The sequence below is a fragment of the Clarias gariepinus genome, chromosome 14 (genome assembly GCF_024256425.1).
Source record: "Clarias gariepinus isolate MV-2021 ecotype Netherlands chromosome 14, CGAR_prim_01v2, whole genome shotgun sequence".
In the NCBI taxonomy this organism is placed as follows: Eukaryota; Metazoa; Chordata; class Actinopteri; order Siluriformes; family Clariidae; genus Clarias; species Clarias gariepinus.
The window spans coordinates 8005680-8021370 of NC_071113.1; the positions used below are offsets into that span (position 1 = coordinate 8005680).

The 15691-nt window shown below is 38.0% G+C and overlaps 1 protein-coding gene across 5 annotated transcripts in view; it reads left to right on the forward strand.

The window, feature by feature from the left end:
• The window catches only part of plce1 (phospholipase C, epsilon 1), an 82451-nt gene that overhangs the window by 18254 nt on the left and 48506 nt on the right, over nucleotides 1-15691 (forward strand). The window contains exon 1 of one of the 5 annotated variants that reach the window (XM_053511207.1): nucleotides 3769-3900. The exons of the other annotated variants lie outside the window; for them this stretch is intronic. The gene's annotated coding sequence lies outside the window, so the exon portion shown is untranslated. Of the gene's footprint in view, nucleotides 1-3768; nucleotides 3901-15691 lie in introns of those variants that run through there. 5 annotated transcript variants of the gene reach the window in all.

Consider the following 15691-nt stretch of genomic DNA (forward strand, 5'->3'; position numbering starts at 1 on the left):
TCGGTGCATTTAAGTAAGCTTCAGGTCTTTTGTTGTCCCACTAGGGGACAGTGTGGTACAATATCGGTATCGGAGGGTCGAGGATTCTAAGCACAAGTACAGAGCAGGGGGGTGGGGGGAGTGCCCTTTGTGAACCATATATTCTCAGAGATAACCATTTTACTCGTCCGTATTACAGATTTATAATATTTGATTATATGATGGATATTTTCATGGAAGATTGAGGTTTGCAGGTTCCACACTGCATCGAATGAAGATTCCTAGTACATTTCCCTGACCTCTTCAGGACTGTTTTGTTGCTTTGCATTCTATTTTTTTTTCCTTCTTTCGCTATTGTCTTACTTTTGTTTTAAGTTATAAGAAGCATAGCAAGGGCATTTTTAACGTTTGTTCATCTTTCGTATTAATCCTGAGGCAATGGAGCCAACACCCATCTTAGGAACAGGTTAATGGAGAACCTGCAGGAAACATGGTTATTGAGAGAACATGCAGAGCTTCACACATACAGTAATTTAAACTAGTATTAAAGTAGTTGTTAGACATTACTGTGCTATGACCTATCTGATCTTGTGATTTTGCTTTTTAGCAAGTATGATTTCATGTGGGTTTCATGGTGGCGTGCTGGTTAGAAGTGTGGATTTACTCCCACAGGGTTGGGGTTTAATTCACACCTTGAGTGTGTGTGTGTGTGTGGAGTTTGTATGTTCTCCATGTGCTTGGTGGGTTTTCCCCGGGTACTCTGGTTTTCTCCCATAGTTTAAAGACATGCAGATTAGGGTTAACTGGCGTTCCCAAATTTCTTGGTGTGCGTGCGATGGATCGGCAACTTAGCCACGGTGTACCCCACCTCGTGGTCTAGGGTCTCCTGAGAGGGGCTCCAGGCCCCCCACAACCCTGTACACAGGATTAAGCGGTATCAACGATGATGAAAAACATGATGAAAAATGTTTTATGTAAAGTATTAGCGCATTCTAATAGCAAACACAAATATTTATTATGCCTTTGCCACTAGGAGGTGGTAGAGACAGTATTGTGTTGTATTATCTAACAGAATCTTGTTAGTGTGATATCTCAAGAGTGAAAGGTTTGTTAAATATAGTATAGTTATATTTCCACATCCCCGCATGCACGCACTCATACAATATACCAGGCCTTGGTCACTTTATTTATTTATTTTTTTGCCACAAAGTACTGCATCAGTGTGACATGACATTGGCGATCAGACTGTGGCACTGCTGAGGTGTTATTGAAGACCAGGTTGCTTTTATAACAGCCCGCAGCTAGTCTATATTTTTGGTTTGGGTGTTCTCTTCGTACTCGTGACAATAGCCTTTAAATTCTCTGTGGGTTTTGAGGGTCTAGTCAAGCCCAGTAATATCATTGTCAGCCAACCAGTTAGTGGTAGTTGGCACTGGCATTGTGGGCAGGTGCTAATTTATGCTGATGAAGGAAATTGGCATCTCCATAAAGCTTGACAGCAAACAGAAGCATGATGAAACACAGTGGAACAACACCAGCCAATGACGTGGCACATCAAATTATCATAGACTGTGTAAACTTCATGCTGGACTTCAAACAACTTGGATTCTGACCTTCACTTTCAAATGAAATGCAAAATCTCATTTTGACCACTGAGCAAGAATCCACTTTTTTTTTTTTTTTTCTTCTTTCCTTAACCCAGGTAAGACACTTCTGATGTTGTGTCTGAATCAGCAGTTGTTTGAAACTAGGAATTCGAATAGGTGTAGCCCATTTCCTGAAAACATCTGTGCATGGTGGCTCTTGATGCACTGACTCAGGCCTCATTGTTCTATTTGTGAAGCTCTCTCAAGTTCTTGAGCTGGTTTTGCTGGATGATCTTCTTTCGACTGCAGTCTGCTTGTATACTTTTTTTTTTTTTTTTTTACCACATTTTCCCTTTTAAGCAATTTTCTGTTTTTGAATATGCTTCAATACAGCACTGTGAACAGCCAGCCCATTTAGTGAAGGCGTTCTGTGGCTTAACCTCCTTGTGGAGGGTCTTGATGATCGTCATCTTCTTTTTCACAAATTTAACTTTACTTGTAATAAATCTAATATGTTTCACTTTGTTTTAAAGTGAGTTTCACTTTGAATGAAATATATATTTTTTAAATTTCATTACATTAAAGTTTTTGTGTATGTTTTCATATACAGAGATTTTTACATGGATAAAATTTCATTTTGTAACTACATTTTCTCTTGTGTTTTTAAGTTCTTAATGTATTTTGCACTTATAAAGTAGGCTACCGTAATTTGGGCTGGAAGCTGTTGTGTGATAGGGCAAACCTATATATTCTTGATTTAATCAGGACATTATACTTTGCAAAAAAAATATAATATTTTTTAATAACCCATGATTATTAGTGTTCTTGTTGTGAGGTTCCTTATGGCTTCCATGACAACAGGTAAAGATTGACATGGCTAATGATGAGGATCAAGCTGCACTCTTTGGCTGGTATTCTCAGTTGTCTAATCCCCTAATTAAGCTATAATAAAGGACGAATTAATGTCCACATAAGGCAATTAACCATGCAGTTCGTGCACATAAGAAGGATGGTTTATTTGTCTTGGATTTAAACATAGTCAGGCTTATTACCAAAGGTCTGGCTTCTGAAACCGAACACTCATGTTCAGAGTTTTTTTTTTTTTTTTTGGGCACTTCTTTAGGTTTAAGGAAAGTTCTTGTGGCCGAAATTGTTTGGCTATGTTTGAGTAAGTTTAAAGCTAGTCGTTGATAACATTAGATGGATGTGAAAATAAAAAGGCCACAGTGGGGCCAGACTTTAAGCTGGGCAAGACTGCATCTCTCTTGTATGATTGCCTCATAGCCAAATAAGGGGAGCCTGCCCAAAAGCTAGATTAAGAGCTCCCCTAAGTCCCTCCTCTGTTTTACTCCCCTGGTCTCTGCAATTGACATATCTTCACTTCTAGAGGAGGAACACTACGAAACTACACCACTGAACTTTATACTTCAGTTTTTTGCCTGTATATCGATATATCAATGGCCAACCATAGTAAGTATAGCAATAACTAAGTATAACATTAAGTATAGCTATTATTATTATTATTATTATTATTATTATTATTGTTTTTTGTTTTGTTTTGTGAGTTTGGAACGTTGTTGAGTCTCATTTTAAATTTCAGGCCTGATTAAAACTTAAGTTTTGTCCTGTTTGTTTGCATCAATCATAGTACTATTCCGGTGTACTGTACATCTCTATCTGATCAAGCCTGTCTGATACACGTTCAGTTTTCGAGTATAAAGGGCTGGGGAGTGGAGTGTGACGTCATAAGAGAGCAGTTCCTCCATCTATCTCCTGCACTTGCCCTCACACTTTCTCCTCTAATAGGTTCCAGGTTTGCTCCATCACTCTTGGCTCAACGTTCCACCCTCGGATTCCTCCGAACTAAACTTTGTATCTGTTTTTTTCCCCCCACTCTCTTGCAGCACTGTTTTTGTTTTGTTTTCCCATGGCCTTCTTGACTTTCCCAAGTGTGAGCATCATAAGCAAGATATGTGTGCTTTCCGAGTCTTCCTTTAGTTTTACTTTCCTTAGCCAGGCGGTGGAGTGTGTACATTCACTCTGTCGCTGTAGTGGGACGGCCCCATGTGAAATTCAACAGGAGATTAGGAACCTGTGTGTGTGTGTGTGTGTGCGCGCGTGCGTGGTTGTGTGTACAGTATGTGTGCTCTCAAAGCAGTACTGCAGCTCTCTCTAAGCATCAGCTCTGAACCTTTCCTTCTCTGCTGCAGCGGCTAATCACACATGTGACTGTTTTATGCAATTAAAGCCGACGGATCCTCGCCGGTGTTTGTTGAAAAGGTTGCGAGTTGGGATTTGCAGGCGATTCTGATGACAAAAGACCAAGCCTAGTTTTGTGAGTAAAGATTATTTCATTTTTTTTAGAAACAAGGGACACAAATGTAGCATGTGGACCCGTGCTTTTTTAACTTTTTTTTTCTTATTTTGTCTAAGAAAAGTGAAAATGTTAATGTTAATTCTGCTTCTTGGGAAAGCATTTTGCTTCTATGTTGTTATAGTAAGAAATGTATGTAAAAGTTTTTATTTTTTATGAAGTGCATGTCAGTGCCCAGGCTTTTTAAATACCTTTCAATTACACGATGTGTGTTAGAACTTGAACATAAGGGTGAGCATGAGTCTTTATCATGTTTTGTCTGACTGAGAAAGAAATAGGCCACTTTTAGCAATGATTGTTACATGTGCTGTTCACCCACCAGTTTAAAGTCCCCTAGTGACTTGCTTGAATTGTGGGAACAAGCACTTGCATTGTTGCCCGTCTTGTTGTTTGACTCTGCTCACAGTCACACAGCAGGAATTTTCTAGGTTTTTGCGTCTCCAGGTTGTTGGGAAGCATTCGCACGTATTATGAACAGTCGGTTTTATTGTGTGTTTGGTCCGTCAAGGACAGTACTGTAGGTGCCAGTCCCAAACATTTATCTTGCAGGGGTTAGCTCTGGTCCTTATGTCAGGTGCACTGGACAAGAAAGTAGGGCAGAAGGCTTCTTTCAGGTGGTTTGTTGCCAAATTGCTGTAAAACAAATCTATAATTAAAAATTTCTAAGATTAGATATTAGAACGTCTGCTTATGGACTGCATTTGTCATTTTGTTTTCAATACATTCAGTTATGTATTACAATTATTTGTTTTGTGGCTATTCTTGTATTGTGCCACTGACTCAAATCTATGTAACTTTTTTTTTTTATTAAAATTTTTTTACATTTTTGCAATTGGGAAAAAAAAACACAAACAGATTTAATATTCAATCATTATATTTAAAAAAAAAAAATTTGTGCTATTGAATCTGCTCTTTGGTGTCGTGATGATATCGTATCAGGCATCCCTCTTGATTCTCTTGAACTGTTTAAAATCGATCAAAATGCATTCTTCAGTTTGTCCCTCTGGCAGAAGTCTATAAGGTTCCTTGTTAAAACCCTGCAACAGTTTTTTTTTTTTTTTTTTTTTTTTTTTTACAGAAACATTTGGAACTCTTTTAAGAAGTGATAGTGTACTATGCCATTCTGTGTTTTTGTGATTTTATTCTTTGTGTAGTGTTTTACACTTGTTTAAACATTAGAGAAGGGAATCACCAGGGAACACCCAATACGAAATTATCCTGATGGTTAAGTGGTGTTTGAGTTTGATGATTCTATAGGTATTACAGAATCCTAAATACCCTGATTTTAAGCTACATTATTTTATTTTATTATTATATTATGTAGATTTTGTTACAGTTCTAAACAAGCGCAGGCCATAATTCGCTCCAATTACATAGGATGCTGTGCTGCCTGCCAGTGTGTGAATAGTTTAGAGTGCACCAGCTGTAGGATTATAGAGAACCTGCCACATTTTTTTTTTTTTTTTTTTTTTTAAACCACCTCAAATGCAAGCTTATAAAATAAATAAATAAATAAATAATTTAATAAGATTAGATTTTGTGGTCAGTTTGGCGATCCTTTAGATTGTCACACAAAAGAATCAAGATAGTTCACTGAATTCAATTTTTTTTCCCATATCTCTAGTAAACATGCTATATAAACTTGAGATTTGTATTTTGTCAAAATGATGTCAGAATGATGACTCGCTAGGAGACTATCCTTTCTGTGGTGCAGGGTTTCATTGCTACAATTGTGTTCATGTTAGCATATTTTATAAAATCTGCTGTGCTTTTTTTTATTATTATTATTATTTTTTTTTGGAAAAATGCACTCAAGTTTTTCTGTTAGCAAGATATTCATGTATACCACACCCACAACTTTTTTTAAGAGCTTTTCCCAAAACCTTTACATTCTTCCGTGTAATAAGGCCATCTTGATCAGCGGAGATATGGGACCATCAGGATGTTTTGAACAGAACAAACAGTGTGTGGCTGAGGCCAGTGCTGGCGTGCGTGCAAAGTGTTCAGTCAGTCCTGAAAAAGCCCAGGCGTTCAAACCACGACGAGACAGTCAGAATTGACCATGTAAAGGATTTGGATTAGAATATGACTTTGGATGGCCTTTCTGTTTTGAAAGCCCTGGTGTGTGATTAGGGATGCGCCTTCTGGTTCATTTACTGGACAGATGTTGAATTAACCGTTATGAGGAGAAAAAAAAGTGTCAGTAATACGGTGTAATCAAACATCGGATTTCCACTGCAATTAAATTTTCCTTCTGTTGGTGCCTGTAATATCGAGAAAAATAAACATTAATACTGAGTGCACAGCAAAAGCTTTACAGAATGTCAGCTTGATATTTCTACTGCAGCAGTGCAATCTGACACCCAAACTTTTAGGATTGTCTTACTGGATTATCCAACTCTGTAATCACTGTGACATTGCATATAATAACTTAAAAGGTCAGTGTTAAAATTTTCTCTATATATTCACTAAACCAGTGAATTAAAAACGGCGAATTCTCCACATTCAAAGGCAAATTTCTTACCAAGGTGTCCCTTTCACTGTGTCGCTTGCTCCCTAGTGAAATATTGTTTACCCCTGTTAGGAGCCACTGAATTCAAATCACAAAGATGCTGGAGATGCCGTCCCTGGCTGGGATGCAGATACTGCCAGGACAGAGAGTAGTGCAATTCTTTTTTTTTTTTTTTCTTTTTTTTCAGATTTTTTTTAATTAAGGATTTTCTCCTTAATTTAGTCGTGCCCTATTCCTTCCTGTTACTGGGGGGCTTCTACATTAAGGCTACTACTACCACTCAGTAGAGAGGGCCGAAGATTATCCCGTGTTTCCTCCGAACTTTGAAGCCCCCCTTCTTGAATAGCCTATGTTAGGCCTATAACTGACTGCTAAAAGAAGGTAACTCTGTATGTCTACAACAACAAATGTGCATTAAATAGTGCAAAAAATGTGGATTCGCTGCTGCTGTTGCCGTAGCCGCCGCCGTGTCTTTCTCGTACTCTGCATGTTGTTCGGGCTGTCTTGATTTTAAGTGATAAATTAAACTTAAAGTGTTGTACGTTTTTGCAGATGCACCCCCTCTGGACAATTCAGCAGAACAGTGTCTGCAAACGGCCATTTTTGCCTCTTTCTCTGACACTTTAAAGTGCTTCCACACTGCTGACATGTTAGCTGCGTAAAGCGCGCGCCTCTCACTCTGCGCGGGTTACTATTTAATCGCGTCATTAAAAACGTCATTGTTCGGCAAAATTTATTCGGCCTTTTTACTTATTTAACACCGAAAGTGCTTTTTTTTGGCTATTTTCGGCCGAATAATTTCGGTTGCCGAACATTCGGTGCATCCCTATAAGCAATTGTTACTGTAGCATCAGCAGGTTCATGTATGTAGAAGATGAAAGATAACGCTGAAAGCTGGAGATCAATAAGATGTAGTGGCTGTCTTCACGTAACTCGAAGGAGGCATGCGCACAGTGAGGTGTCCCTTTTCTGTGCTCGTGGTCACTTTTGCTGTCTCTGTGATTCAAATTCATTGGCTCCCAACAGCGGCAAACAATTTCCTGGTTCTTGGTGACAACGGCAGCGGCTTATCACAGCTTCTGGTTATACAACTCAAAAGCAAATTACATCACCTGAAGTGAGTGATGTAAGTGATGAAGTGTCCCACCTGCATGCTTCATTTAAAACTGAGTTTTTATTTGCTAATTTCCACCCATCAGAGAGTCATAAGGTTAGCATGTGCTTCCCTCCCGACATGTGAAGCCAGCCACCACATGTTTTAGAGCTGCTGTTAGTAACAGCGTAACACACTCTGAGCAAAGCACTTACCAGTGTTTCCATCATATATATGAGCTCATATCTGATTTTAGTGGCACTCTGGTTGACTGGGTAGAGAGTTACTGTACATCTAGAAGTCATGGCCAGTTCCATTCTCTTTGATGTCTGGCCATTGGTGCATGTTGTATCAATTGGGTTCAAACTGGATAAAGCAATTTTAAATTAATTCTCTTCAGTAACGGTATAATACAGTGTCGAGTAGTGCTAAGTCTGTTGTAATGTGTGAGTATGCATGTCAAAATGGGCCAAACTGAAGTCCAATATTACACCAAAATAGGTAAGCATGAGCACATCCCAAGGTTTTATTGGACATTACTGGACATGATCCCTCTCTTGTTCCATGAGATTCTTATCTGGGCAACTGCTGTTCTCTGTTTGAGAGGTATAAACCTTATTCTCTATATTGAAACCTACCCCACCTGCCTTTCTTTTTCTTTTTCATAAATTCTTACTGGGTTAAAACATTTTGAATAAATGTTATGATGAATACCAGTATTCAATAACTTGGGATTTGAATGTATACTCACTCCTAGTGTGTAGAACTCTGGACATTGACAATTCTAGTTATACAAACCTAAAATCATGTGTATAGAAAGGGAATCACTTTTAGATGTATTTTTGCGAGAATTTGTGAACATTTAAGCTTAAGCCAAATACATACTGCTAAATAAATTCTGTCTGACTTCATGTTGCACTACCTGATGACCCATGACAGCAGAAACTTTATGCACGGACATGGAAGGGGTTCATGACGTGTCCGTTTTTGAGTGGAACTGGGCATGTTCTCTAATCGACCGTCTAGTTTCTATTGAACAGTCTACAGCACAATGATGTCTTAAATCGACTGTAGCGAAAATAGGCTACACTAGGCTTCTATGCATATTCAGTGTTTCTGGTTTTTCTATAAGAATTTTTAGACCTCTTGACCAAACAGCAGTGACAGTCCTGTAGTTCTGTTGACTCACAACCGGTGTGTAAAGCTGATTAGTATTGTTTCCAGTGGCTTAATATTCATCCCCAATCACAATTGTTTCTCTTTTCTTTATATCATTTATTTGTTTTTGGCTCTACATTTACATTTATGGTATTCCAGAACATCTTGCATTCATCCCTCTTATTCATATGAGCAGCTGATGGTGAAGGGCCTTGCTTTAGGGCCCAGCAGCACTGTTTTAAACTCTTATCTTGACTACTGGAAAATAATAAAAGCAAGTAAACTGTTAACCAGCATTTTCTTTGGTCCCATTTCTCAGCCAATGGGTACCATTGATTCTTTCGAATATCTTCGATATGGCTTTAAGATGTAATATTTATTTTTACATTTTCAGTAAAACTTAAAAAAATTATTGCAGTGGCTTCTAGCATCATGTGCTATATACATAGATAATGCATTACATTATTAGTAAGAAAGCGAGCTATACGGTTGCCTATATGGTAGTCTTAAAGACCGAATGCTTCTAAAAGGGCCGTGTGCACAACCGTGTTCTATTATCCAGAGTGTGGACTGGGTATAGTAAGTGACCAAGCATAATAGCTAAAAAAAAATAACTGCAGACCTTGAATACTGAAAGTCCTTGAGCAGTGATTGCACAACAGCTCGCATTGATGTCACATTCAGCAAGATCCTTCCTGACTCTAGCAGAAAAACATCCTCAAAATCTGTGCTATGTTCTGCATCTCGGTGCTGTTCATGCACATTCTGTTCATCTGTTTTAAGTCAGGATGAAATAGAGGAAAAATGGGAGTGTTTTGGTATTTTATTCTTGCACACACCAAAGTACAATGCCTGGCCAATAAAAAAAAAACATTGCCATTTCTGTAGGGTCAAATTATTGGGCTGAATCAAGCAAACCAAACAATTAAAGAGATTTGCAATTACTGGAACTGGGTTAAGAATTTAATTGTTTTCAGGTTAGTTGAGACTAATAAGAGAAAAAAGGTTGAATTTTCTAGGAAGCATAAAGATTGGATATGATGCAATCGACCCTATTCCAGAGCGATGGGCGTGTACAATGAAGAAGGGAAGCGCATGAAGCGACCCGCCATACACATAGTGCCCACTGGAGGCAGTGTTGTGATCTGGGATTGCTTAAGTTGGTCAGGTCTGGACTCAACAACGTTATATGGCAATAAAATGAACTCAGCTGACGACCTGAATGTACTGAATGGCCATGTTATCACATTTATGGAGGTTTTCTTCCCTGATGGCACAGGCACATTCCAGGACTCAAATTGTGAAAGTTGTGGGTTGTTGTGGGAGCATGGGGAATCATTTTCACACATGAACTGGCCACCACATTGTGTGCTGTAACCAAAGCTAAAGGTGACTGAATGAAAATCTTTTTTTTTTTTTTGTGAAAGCATGGAAGCACAAGTAGGATCTTCTACATTATGTTCTTGGTTCAGGTGTCAACTTTGGAACCGTATTCTGTTTTCCTGAAAGATGTTACAAAAAGACTTTATTTATGCATTTGCCGTTTTTTAAATCTTTTCCATCTTTGATCTGCCCTTTATGCGATTTAGCGAGTAATTGCACAAGACTACTCATTAATTGTACCTCCAAAATATGATATGATCTAATGGAAAAATAGGCGAGGAATACGAGAAAAAATTTTGGACATCCTGTTATTTAGTTTTCATTTAGAAATATAAAAAAAAAAAAAAAAAAGAATGAATTCAACATGCATGGACCAGATGCGTTTTTTGTAGTTGGACTTGTCACTACATCATCCATGTTTGCATTTAATTGCTTCCACAGACTTCGCTATGAGCTTACGCTGTATAAGACGTTAGAGGCAATACCACTGTATAAGAAGTTAGAGACAAACATATCAGAGCACCTTCTGCATAGCTGCAGCTGTGGAGGTTGATCTGTGGCTAAAAATTGGCTCCTGATCATCGTCCGAATGCCAGTGCTTTGACGGGAATACCTAACGTTCTTGTTTTCACAGTCACTAAGAACATGTAGCTAATATTGTACTTAATATTTGAAACTTATTGAGTTTCAGTTCCTGGCACTCACCACTGTGTGATTTTTAAACTCCAAATACAAACTGGCCTTATGCCAGTCCCATGCCAGTAATGACTACAATTTATTCCTGGTAAATACTCTTGTGGAGCTCCGGAATGTTTAAAATGAACGAGTGACCCATTTAGACCGATAACCTCGCTGATGGCAAGCCTTATATTTTTTCAGTACGTTATGCATATCTAAGATGCGTGTCACAGCGTTAACATGCATGTATGACGTATAAAGTGAAAAAATGCAATATATGTACAAAATGGAAAGCAAAAGCCGTCATATCATTCTCTTTTGATGGTTAAACTAATACTTTTGATTGTGCAGAATAACAGAACATACTTATGATAGTTAAAAACTACCTTTATTTCTCTATATACTGTAATCTTCTGCTACCCTAAGGCACTTATGTCAGTGTTTTATTAGTGCTTAGATGGTAGAAATTATTTATCTCATTTAACTCATTATGCTGGAACCATGATCACCAATGTCTAAATAACAAACTACATGAAATAAATCCCGATATTGGAACAAAAAAAAAAAAAAAAAAAAAAAACGAACAAAACCATGATCGGACAGGGTGTTTCAAATTTGAAACGCTGGCCTCCCAGGAACTCCTTTAATGGCCCAAACATGTGGAAATGGCTTGGAGTGAGGTCAGGACTGTACATTGGATGTGATGATGACTCCTGTAATGTGCTGATGAATAATTATGTACAGTCCTGTCCACATGTTTTGTGTCAGTGTCCAGCTATCAAGCGTTCCCCAGGCTGAATGTTCTTGGGGAAATGACTGCAGTGGGCTCAGAATCACCTCGGCTGGGATCGGTCATTCACAGGAGCACAGCCTTCTTTAAAACATTTGCAACATTTCATACTTTTTACTGCAGTGAAGAGCCTCATCACTGTATTGTGCGCTTGTCTGCTGTAAAATGTCAGTCGGTTTTTACGCCTTCATTCATGGGAAATGTCCTTAGAATAATGCACTCAGGTGGGCGAGGTGACTCAGCTGTACTGTAATTGTTGATTTTGAAACTGAGAGCTCACAGCATGGAAACTTCTGTCCATCAACAGAGCTCTTCTTTCAGCTTAATGAACAGCTTTCCTTGGATGGAGGAAGCTGTCGCAGCAGTGGCGAGGTTTTTCCAGGCTGACCGTAACCCAGAAGTTAAACTGCCATGTTTAATTTCAACCTCAGAGTCCAGTTTCTGTCCAATTCTGCCAGTTCTTCTCTAGCTGAATGGAGTTGGATATTGACATGAATACTGGTGGCACTAAAGAGCGTCTCTTTCACACCGGGCAAGTTGCAACATTGGGTTTAGCTTTAAAGGAAGACATGAAACTACATGAGATTTGTCATAAATCGTTTAGAACGGATGGCTGGTGACGTCTAAACCTAAAAAAAATAAAAATTAACATTGTGGCATCATATATAATTTGGGCTTAAAGTACATTTACCTACCTATATTGTTTTTTTCCATCGCCTGGCTAGTTCTTTGTTTAGTCTGTACAACCTCTACTGTATAATGACTTCTTCATAAGGATGTTCAGACAGATGGATATTTTCCAGGCCTGACCGAGGGATTAATATCAGACTCTAGCAACCGTTTCAGCTCAGGAAACAATACAGAGCAGGACAAAACAGGACAAAAACTAGACAGATTTTATTTATTTATTTATCCATTTATTCATCTTAAAGACAATGTATCAATTATTAGAAAGGTCTTAAATATTAATACACCTCGTTAACTAGTTACCTGAAAATATCTATAAACAAATGTTAAGTCAATTATATACTGTATGAGAGGAGTTCAAGTCAAACTGGTCAAATTTCTCATGAATGAATGCATAAAGCCAATTGACATGTACAGAAAACTTTTTTTTACTAGAGCTAAGAATCTCATCATCGTACTGTGAAAGGTTTTAATGAGGCTGTACATCTATGCATGACGATCCCGGCCGAGATGTCTTGCAGGTCACTGCAGTCTTTTCGTGAATGTTCGGCGAGGACGCCTGATACCTGAAAATCAATGGATAACTTGTTGCCAATTTGCGGAAGAGGAGCATTTGTCTGTTCGAACTGTACACACAATCATTCACCAACATTACAGGAACTTGGCTGGGAGTTATTGCCACATCCCCCATATAGTCCTGACCTCGCTTCGTGCCATATCCACATGTTTGGGTCATTAAAGGAGTTTCGGGTGGCCAGTGTTTCAGTGAAGCAGGCACCGGTGTACTGAGAGAACTTTCTACCTTGATGTTATCCAAGCACAAGTGAAACGTGTGAAGTGCATGCAGGGCATTTTATAGAGGGGGAAAAATGGTAGTTGTTACTCTCTTTACTGTGTTTAGTTATTCTGCGTGATCAAAAGTCCCAGTTTGACTTTGCATTATAAAGCAATAGCTCTTGGAAAGTGGAGGTGAAGCAGGAAAAACTTTTGTGATTCACAAGGGACTCTTGGTAATATCAAGTAAAGAACAAAGGGTATGCATGTAAACAATTTTTTTATTTATTTTTTTTAAGAAGAAACTATAGTTATTTGTAGTTCCATTTTACTGCATTAGTTAACGTTAACAATCAGCATTAATACAAAAATAAAAAAAATGGTTTATTCATGTTAATACAACAAATGATGCAAATTACTGTAAGTGACCTTAGTGCGAAGTATTATCGCCATACTATATTCTAATACAGTGAACTCCAGATTTAGCTTATTGTGTAATGTAATGTAATACTACACCCAGACGCGCTTATGGCACTTCCGACCTCATCCCAACCTCGTCAGCCGAGCATGTTTTTGCCAGCTGCTAGCTGTTTGCATCATATGACACAAAGTACTGGAAGGATCCACATTGTTGCGCTTTATTAGCATTGGATTAGTGCACCAAGTCACGTCTCAGGAGCGATGTCGTTTACTGTAAACCAACAAATGAGGTAAAAGCAAGTGATGGGAGCCAGGTCTGCTTTTAGATGTGCGGCTCTGATCTTTCAAACGCTCCTCCGTAGTCGGTTAGGAGGAGGTGCTGATCTCATCTCTAAGAAGGGACTTTAATTAAAGTGCAAATTTCAACAAATTGATGTGCAACCCTTGCTTTTGATGTCCAGTCGGTCTGTTTAAATAAGGACGTGGCTGCTTAAAAAAATAATAATAAAAGCTAATTGATAAATGATTTTCTGGAAAAAAAGGATCTCTCTTTCTTTTCTATTTCTTCCAAAAAAAAATTTAAGTAATGCCTAATTAAACCTAAAAAAAAAAAAACCTTTTTTTTCACATCATATATTTTCTTGGACGTAAAGTACGTTTACCTACTTTATTTATTTATTTATTTATTTATGATTATTTTTTACATTTAAATCTTTTTTTGGCTAGTTCTTTAAGTCTGTACAGGGCCTGGTGGTTGGTAGGATAATGGGCATTCTCAAATCACCCGTAGTGTTTGTCGATTTTCAGTCTGTTCAAGGTGTACCCTTTCTCATGCCCAAAGTCTCCTGGAATAGGCTTCAGGCCTCCTGTGACCCTGTACAGGATAAGCGCTATAGAAAATGAATGGACATACAGAGCCCAGCCAAAAAGCAGTCACAACATGGATTTAACCAAGCAAATATTAGAATAAAATTTTTTGGGGGGGAATTTATCTAAGCCTTAGATCTTATAACTATGTTTAATAGTGGACTTCCGAGGATTTCCACACTTGTAATGCGACGAGAACTCAGAGTTGAGGAAGCATGACGTCTCCTTGTCGCACATGGATCCAGACCTTAACCCCAGTGAGAATCTTTGGGAAGTGCTGGAGAAGGCTGTTCGCTGGGGTCTGACTCTCCCATCATCAATAAAAGGTCTTGAAGAGAAATTAGGGTGACTCTGGACAGACATAATTGTCGTGCCACTGTTGTAATCAAAGCAACAGGAAATGGTGTGCAGCTTTTTTTTTTTTTTTTTTTTTGGCTGGGCCAAAATTTAAGATAAATATAGATAAGATAAGACTGTGTTCACATTGTCACTTTGCATTTTGATCCTTTTTAAATATTTAGGCATAATTAAACTTGTAGTAAAAGTAAATAATTTTTCTTCTATTTACAGCATTTGGGAGATGAACCTATTCAGAACAAATACTTTTAAGGTCCATTATTATAATTTTATTTAACATTATTATTTTAATCATGCCTGCCATAGTGTCAGAGTTATTAAAGATGATTTGATGAATGTGGTATGCATGCATAACGTATTGTGCGGCACCACATAAGCACATTTTTTTTTTTGTCCCACATGCTTCATATGATTAAAATAAAAGCTGTTCACTTTAGCAAGATTGTGCACACACCATGTTCTCTGAAACAAATTTTGCCAGTATGAGTAGATTATGTGTATTCAATATACGGTAGGTTGTTAAGGGTGCTAGTACAGTCATCTTGTGTCTTCAGTGCAACTTGAGCTTATGGCTTGAATTGAACATGATCTAGAAGAGACTTTGATCAAGTGTGCTGAGGGAGCTGATCTGTTTTTAGGTTTTAGATTGAATGAGTTGCAGTGGTCACTTATTCAACACTGACTCACTAAACAAGTAGATATTTACGTTGTCCATGTAGTAAGTGGATTGGGTTGCAGTTTTGGTGTTCTTCATGCTAGACTCAAGATGACTAGGTATTTGCTGCAAATTATTATGCGCCATTATGAACCTAAGATAACATAACATAGGATATACATGTATTCGTCCCACAGTGGAAAAATGTATATGTTACAGGAGCAAAGAAAAAACAATTCAGTAGTTACACTTTCTTTTAAATTGCACTAGGTAATATAATATTGCACAGTTTTGTGTTGGTGCACAAAAATGTAAGATATTGTAACTATATTGTGAGATATTGTAGCTATATTTAAGATATCGTCACTATTGTTACTA